The following is a 7,484-nucleotide window of genomic DNA, read 5'->3' as shown; positions in this document are numbered from 1 at the left end:
TCGATGTTAATTAGGTGGAGTAGGTCGATAGTGTTTCTTCCTTTTCTGTATCTTTTCTGATTTCCCACTGACTTACTCCGCCAGGTGCCGAGAGGGTAGCACTGAAGTCTCCTGCTGTGCTCGTGGGTGAAGCCGCTTCTCCCTGCGGGTCCATCTGCTGCTCTTTACTCATTGACATTTAGGGTCGTTCTGGCTGCCGACTGACCCCTTAATTGCTGTGAAGTGACCTTCTTTAGCCCTAGTAATATTCCTTTTATATTTATTTATTATTTATTTTATTTTTTTCTTTTTCTGGGGGGGTCTTCTGTTAAGGACCGGAAAACCTGCTAGACAAATTCTAAAAGAGCTGTAACACCTCCTTATTCTGAAATCTACTTTGTCTGCAATTGCAGCAGCCTCTCCTGCTTTCTTTTGACTAGTTCTGACCCAGAAGATCAACAGACATTTATCACCCCACAGACCGCGGCTTCTCACGGGCTGAGTCTTCCCCTCTGCCCCAGGCTCAACAGAGCGCGGCCTGGTGCTGCTACTCATCCCATCATGGTTTGTAATTCTGATATTTTGGCCTTCTTAGCTTTTTTTTGTATTTATTTGTATTTTTGCACTAAAACATTATCTTGATTACTGAGTTCTTTGGTACTTGTTTGAATTTCATGACTGAGGCGAGTGCCAGCCTTGGCCGCGAATACCAGGACACTTGGGGGCCCCCAGAGGCTGCCATCCCATCATTTCACATTTAACACATTTGCATATTTATATTTGAAGTGTGTTTTGTGAAGGCAGCAGACAGTCAGGTCTTGCTTTTGTACTCGACCTATCTGCTTTTAGTTGGGGTATTTAGACCATTTACATTTAATGTGATTATTGATGTGGTTCAGTTGGAGTCTGCAATTCTCTGTTTTCTATCTGCTCTACCTGCTCCTTTCCTCTCTTTTCCTGGCTTTTGTTGTGGAGAGGGGAATCGATTGAATAATTTTTAATGATTCCATTAGTTTTTTCGTTGGCTTGTTCACTGTAACTCTGGTTTGTTTGTTTGTTTGTTTGTTAGCGTTTGCTGCAGGGGGTTTATGGCTTCCTTCTTCAACTTGTCGTGGTCGACCTTCGAGTGACATCACACAACCTCACCTGCAGCACAAGGACGTCACAGCGGTGAACCTCCGCTGCTCCCCTCCTGGCCTCTGTGTTACTGTCACGTGACCTATTTTTATATATGCCGCCCACCCCACGCTAACTAGTGGCTGGTTTTGTTTAAATGGTCACCTATCTTTTCAAAATATTTAAACAATAACAAAAACTTTTACGTACGGACCCACAGAGTTTCCATTTCTGGTGCTCTCTGTTTCTTCGTGTAGATTATGATTCCATCTCATGCAACCTTCCTCCTGCTTGAAAGACTTTCTTTAACATTTTTTAGTCCAGGCCTACCGGCGATGAATTCTTTCAGCCTTTGAATGTCTGAAAAACTCTTTATTTCAGCTGCACTTTTGGAAGACATCCTCATTCGGTGTGGAATTCTAGATTGACAGTTTTTTTTCATTCAGGACCTTAAATATGCCACCCCACTCTCTTCTCCTCGCATTGTTTCCAATGAGAAATCTGTATCATCCTTTTTATTTTTGCTTTTTTCCCCTAATTTTTTATGGGGGTAAAATATATGTGACATAAAAATTTACCATCTCCACCATTTTTAAGTGTACAATCTGTGGCATTAAGCACATGCACATTGTTGTACAACCATCACCACCGTCCATCTCCAGAACTTCTCATCTTTTCCAGCTGAAACTGTCCCCATTTAACAGTAACTGCCCATCCCCCTCTCCTGCCCCTGGCACCCACCACTCTGCTTTCTGTTTCCATGAACTTGACAATTGAGGGACCTCATACGAGTGGACCCCTGTGGTATTTGTCCTTTGTGACTGGCCCATCTTACTTAGCGCTGTGTCCTCAAGGTCCTTCCATGTGGTCGCCTGCGTAAGAATTTTCTTTCTTCTTAAGGCTGAATAACATTCCACTGTGTGGACAGAGCACGTTTTGTTTATCCGTCCTTTGTCAATAGATACTTGGGTTGTGTCCATCCTTCAGCTCTTGCAAGTACAGAATGAATGAACGTGGGTGCACTAACACCGTATCAGCCTTACTGGGACTCCTGTGTTTGTACACTTCTCTGTGTGTGCACTCCTCTGCGTGTACACTCTTCTGTGTGTGTACACTCCCCTGCATGGACACTCCTTTGCGTGTATACTCCTCTGTGTGTGTACACTCCCGTGTATACTCCTGTGTGTACACTCCTCTGTGTGTACACTCCTCTGTGAGTGTACACTCCTCTGTGTACACTCCCCTTAGTGTACACTCCCCTGTGTACACTCCCTTGTGTGTACACTCCTCTGCATGTACACTCCTCTGTGTGTGTACACTCCCCTGTGTGTATACTCCCCTGTGTGTACACTTCTGTGTGTACACTCCCCTGAGTGTGTACACTCCCCTGCGTGTGTACACTCCTGTGTTACACTCCTCTGCGTGTGTACACTCCTGTGTATACACTCCTCTGCATGTGTACACTCCTCTGTGTATACACTCCTCTGCGTGTGTACACTCCTCTGTGTGTACACTCCCCTGTGTGTACACTCCCATGTGTACACTCCCGTGTGTACACTCCCGTGTGTACACTCCTCTGTGTACACTCCCCTGAGTGTGTACACTCCCCTGCGTGTGTACACTCCTGTGTTACACTCCTCTGCGTGTGTACACTCCTGTGTATACACTCCTCTGCATGTACACTCCTCTGTGTATACACTCCTCTGCGTGTGTACACTCCTCTGTGTGTACACTCCTCTGCATGATGTAAACGTACCTTTGTCCCTCTGGCTGCTTTTAAGGTTCTTCCCTTTACTTCTGGTTTTGAGCAATTTGATTAAGATGTGCCTCGGTGTTTTTCCCTTCATGTTCCTTGTTCTTAGGGTTTGTTGAGCTTTGTGCATCTGTGGGTTTAAAGTACTCATCAAATTTGGAAAACATTCAGCCATTTTTTCTTCAAATATTTTTCTATCTTCCCCTTTCTGTCCTTCCATTCGGGGACTTCAATTTCATGTGTGTTAGACCACTTGAACTTGTCCGTAGCGCCCTGACACCCTCTTTTAAACAATTCTCTTTTCTCTCTATGCTTAACTTTGGGTGTCATCCATCACCTTGCTGTCAAGGTCACTGCGCTTTTCTTTCGTAATATCTTTGCCGTTTATCCAGCATTACCCAGTGCATTTTTCATCTCAGACACTGTAGTCATCATCTCTAGAATTTCAATTTGGGGCTTTTATTTATTTATATCTTCCATATCTTGACTCAGCTTTCAACGTATGAAATACAACACCCGTCTTAATGCTTTGTCCTTGTTAATACCTTGTATTAATACCTGGATATCTGTTTATTTATCAATCTATCTCTTCCTTATGTGGCATTTTTTCCCGCATTTTTGCACACTCGGCAATTTGGGTTGGGTATTATACATTGTAACTTTTATCTTTTTCGGCGCTAGGTATTTTTGTATTTCCTTTTTTTTTTAGATTTGTTTGGGACATAGTTAAGTTACTTAGAAACACTTTGATCCTTTCCGGTCAGGCAGGACCGGAACAGTGCTCAGCCTCCGGCAAATCTTGCCCACCACCGAGGCGAGGGAACCTCTGTGTGCTCTGTCCAATGCCCCGTGGGTCAGGAGATTGGAACGGCCCCATTCCTATCCCGAGGGAGGACTGGGCATTGTTCTCTAATCCTATAGGATGACTCCTTCCTCAGCCTCTGGCCTCCGTACGCGCGAGCCCTGATCATCTCTGCGGCTCCCTCGGTGCGGCTTCCAATCCCTACCCCGCCCGCGAGCTCCCAGCTCTGCGGGGCTCTGCCTCTTCTGGCCACAGCCGGGAGACTCTCCGGGCAGTAGCTGGGCCATTGTGGGGCCCCTCACTGGTTCCCCATCTCTCGAGGACCTTTGTTGTCTGACATCCAGAGTCTTGAAAACTGTCGTTTCCTGAATTTGGTCCTTTTTTTTGTTGTTTGGGGCGTGCGTGTAAATTCAGTTCCTGTTACTTCCTCTTGGTCATAAATGGAAATCTGTCTTTAATTTTTAATCTTTTTTAGATTTGTACTTAAGTCACCTTTCATATTTTTGTTATTTTTCAACGTGTCTTCTTTCCTAGTGAGACTTGCCTATTTTGTTGGTCTTTTTAAAAATCAGTTTTTCACTTCATTGACTTAGTTAAGAGTTCACTTTCCTGCTTTATTAATATCTTTCCTCATCACCATGAATTAGCCCTTATTACATCTTTTAAATTTATTTTGGACTTTTATCCCCTGACATTCTAGAGTTGAATACTTTGCTCATTTTTGTTGAATTTTTCTTGTTTTTTAAGACATTCATTTAAGGTTATAAAATTGCTTTGGGGCAGGGCTTTTATAGGAATCGGTCTCATGGCTGTTTATTTTCAAAAGGCCTGTACTTGCTGTTTGTATATCCTCCTTGACCTAAGAGGTATTTAGAAGATTGCTCTTTCTCTCTGCCGCGTGACTACACTGTGGACATCTTCTTTCTTGTTTTATGTATTGTGGTTAGAAAATGTGGCCTAGAGGATCTGTCCTGTCTGGAACGTATGGCAACTTTTTCGTGATCTAACACCCGACAGCTTTCCGTCTCATGGGAGAATGACGTGAACCAATGGGGGTAGCCTCTCCTCTACCCGCGGGCTGGGCGGTGCTTCCCGCCCGGCTGGACCAGCTCTTGGGGTCGCGGCCACGGGGGCCCCTCCCAGCCCCAAGCCCCGTGCAGGGTCCAGGATTCGAGGGAGGCAGAACTGACCAAGCTCTGATGGGCTAAACAACTCTGCCTCTTACTCGCTGGCCAGCCTTGGGCGAGTGGCTTCTCCTCTCTGGCCTCAGTTTCCTCTTCTGTCACGTGAGGCCACGGGTGATTTTAAATGTAGGTTTCATTATTATTCAGGTCTGGTGAGGCCAACAGATCAGGAGTAGAAGTTGCCACTGAAAAAGCAGTTGTCATTCTCACAGTTCCCAAAGTGGGGGTGTCCTGCCACGCCATGGTGGGGGGCAGGGACACGGGGTCTGTTGGAAGGCAGAGGGAGTTGGGGTGCAAGGCAGGAGGCTTTGCCGTGGTTTCTGAAGGAAGGAACAGGCCAGGCAGGGTAGAGGGGTTTAGGGTTGGCTAGTTTGAGTCGTCTTAGTGTGCTCTGGGCACAGGGCTGTCCGTAGGTACCTGGCCCCGGGGGAATTTGGAGTGTGAGAGCCCCATAGAGTTGGGGTCTGGATTGGTTGGTTTGCATATGAAAGGGGGGTCTTTACTGTGGCTAGGAGTTAGCTTACCCTGGGAGGGGTATCCAGGCTCAGCAAGGCCCCGAGATGTCAAAGTATCAGATACGGAAACTAGAAAACTGGTGACCACAATGGGCTCCGTGCTCTCTCAGCGCAGAGCTGTGCCGTCCACGTGGCAGCTGCCGGCCACAGGCGTCTACTGAGCACTTGACATGAGATGCGCTGTAAGTGTGAGGAGACGCACATCTGACTGCGACTCCTTAGTACAAAAACAAAACCTGAAATATCTCTTAGGTAATTTTTATATTGATTATATGCTGAAATGCTAATATTTTGGATGCATTATTAGAATTAATTCCACCTGTTCCTCTTTATTTATTTATGTTTTCCTTGAGACAGGGTCTCGTTCTGTTGCCCGGGCTAGAGTGCTGTGGTGTCATCCTAGCGCACAGCAACCTCAAACTCCTGGCCTCAAGCCATCCTTCTGCCCCAGCCTCCCGAGTAGCTGGGACTACAGGCGCACACCACAATGCCTGGCTAATTTTTTCTATTTTTAGTAGAGATGGGGTCTGGCCCTTGCTCAGGCTGGTCTCGAACTCCTGGCCTCAAGCAATCCTCTGGCCTTGGCCTCCCAGAGTGCTGGGATCACAGGCAGGAGAAGCCGCGCCCCACCCGCCCACCAGCCCCGGCCCCGCAGCCGATTCCTGCCGGGTTCCGAGGGCTCCCTGGTGACCTGAAGGCAGACTGGACTCTCACGGGGCTGCAGCACGGTCTGCGTGTCCGGAGAGCCTGGCCCCAGCCCCCCAGCCTGACCTGAGCCAAGCAGGGCAGCCAGGTGGCGAGTGGCGGGGGACGGGGCCCCTGGAGGGGCAGAGGCCTTGCCTGGGCCCGTCCAAGCAGTGGTCGGCCCTGGCAGGCCCTCTGAACCACGGGCTGCCCCAATGCTCTGCTGCTGCTCCCGACGACAGCCGGGTCGCTCTGAGGGGTGCACCTGGAGCAAGTTCTCCCCCTGGCTCGAGGCTGGGGAGGCAGAGGAGGGGTGTCAGGAGCACCTGGGCTGGCCCAGCTCCTGCCCTCGCTCTGTGCATGTCCTCACTCCTCCCCCATTTCACAGATGAGAAACCGAGGGCCAGCGAGGTTAGTCCCAAGCCGCATGGCTGGCAGGGAGCACACGTGCTGGACTGTGGGGCCTGCTGAGGCTGGTCTGCCTGATGCCCAGCGGCACGGCCCACCCCAGGCCCACACTGGCCCCCAGGCCTCCATGTGTCCCTCTGTGTCCCCCCAACTGCCCCCACACACCTGCCAGTCAATTGGGCATTTGTGTCTCCCCAGGGCACCCCAGTCCCCGGGCTCCCCCACCCCAGTTCCACACAGCCCGTGGGTGCCTTCAGAGTGGACTCCAGGCTTGGTCACCCCTGGGGCAGGGCCCGGCCCCCACCTCCGCTGGGCAGCGGGATGCTCGGCCGTGGGACCCTTTGTCCCCACTGCAGAGCTGGGCCTGGGCGCTGCTGGGCTCTTCCTGCCCTTGGCCACCAGCGGCTCCGACCCACTAGGCGGAAAGCTCCCCATCGCCAACGCCAGCTGGTGCTGCCCGAGCTCCGGCACTCACTCAGGTCACCGAGGCACAGGAGCAGTGCCGCCGTGAGCCAGACATGTGCGTGCCCCTCGGCTGCAGAGGGCAAGGGCCAGGCTAGCCCGCGGGACAGGGACAGCCCCGCAGTCTCCGTGCTGTGGGAGGAGTGACAAGCTGTGTGAAGCAAGGGCGGGGGGCTTTGGGGGCCAGGAAGGGGTCCAGGTGACATGATGGCAAAGCTGGACAGAGGCCGGGAGGGGGGCAGCCTTCGAGGGAGCCAGGATGGTGCCCCAAGGCAGAGGCCTGGCCAGCTGGGCTCAGTGGGGCCCCTGCTTCTGGGCGGTGCATGGATGGGGTGGGGGCCGAGGACCTCACAGGCGGCGCCCGGGCAGGCATAGGCCCAGCAGAGAAGCCGCAGGCAAGGGCAGAGAGGCGGAGGCGGCGCCGCCCTGCTGACCTGAACAGAGGGGCCTTGTCTGACGGGGACCTGCGGGGGGCGCAGAGGGAAGGGGGCCGAGTCCAGCCTGCCACCAGCTGAGTCTGAGGAGCCTGTGAGGACGTGGCCTGGTCCGGGTGTCACCTGGACACGCCAGGCCTCTAGAGC

This window comes from Propithecus coquereli, unplaced genomic scaffold, assembly GCF_000956105.1.
Source record: "Propithecus coquereli isolate 6110/MARCELLA unplaced genomic scaffold, Pcoq_1.0 Scaffold377, whole genome shotgun sequence".
NCBI lineage: Eukaryota > Metazoa > Chordata > Mammalia > Primates > Indriidae > Propithecus > Propithecus coquereli.
The sequence above is the reverse complement of the archived record's forward strand: the minus strand, read 5'-3'. Positions refer to the sequence as shown.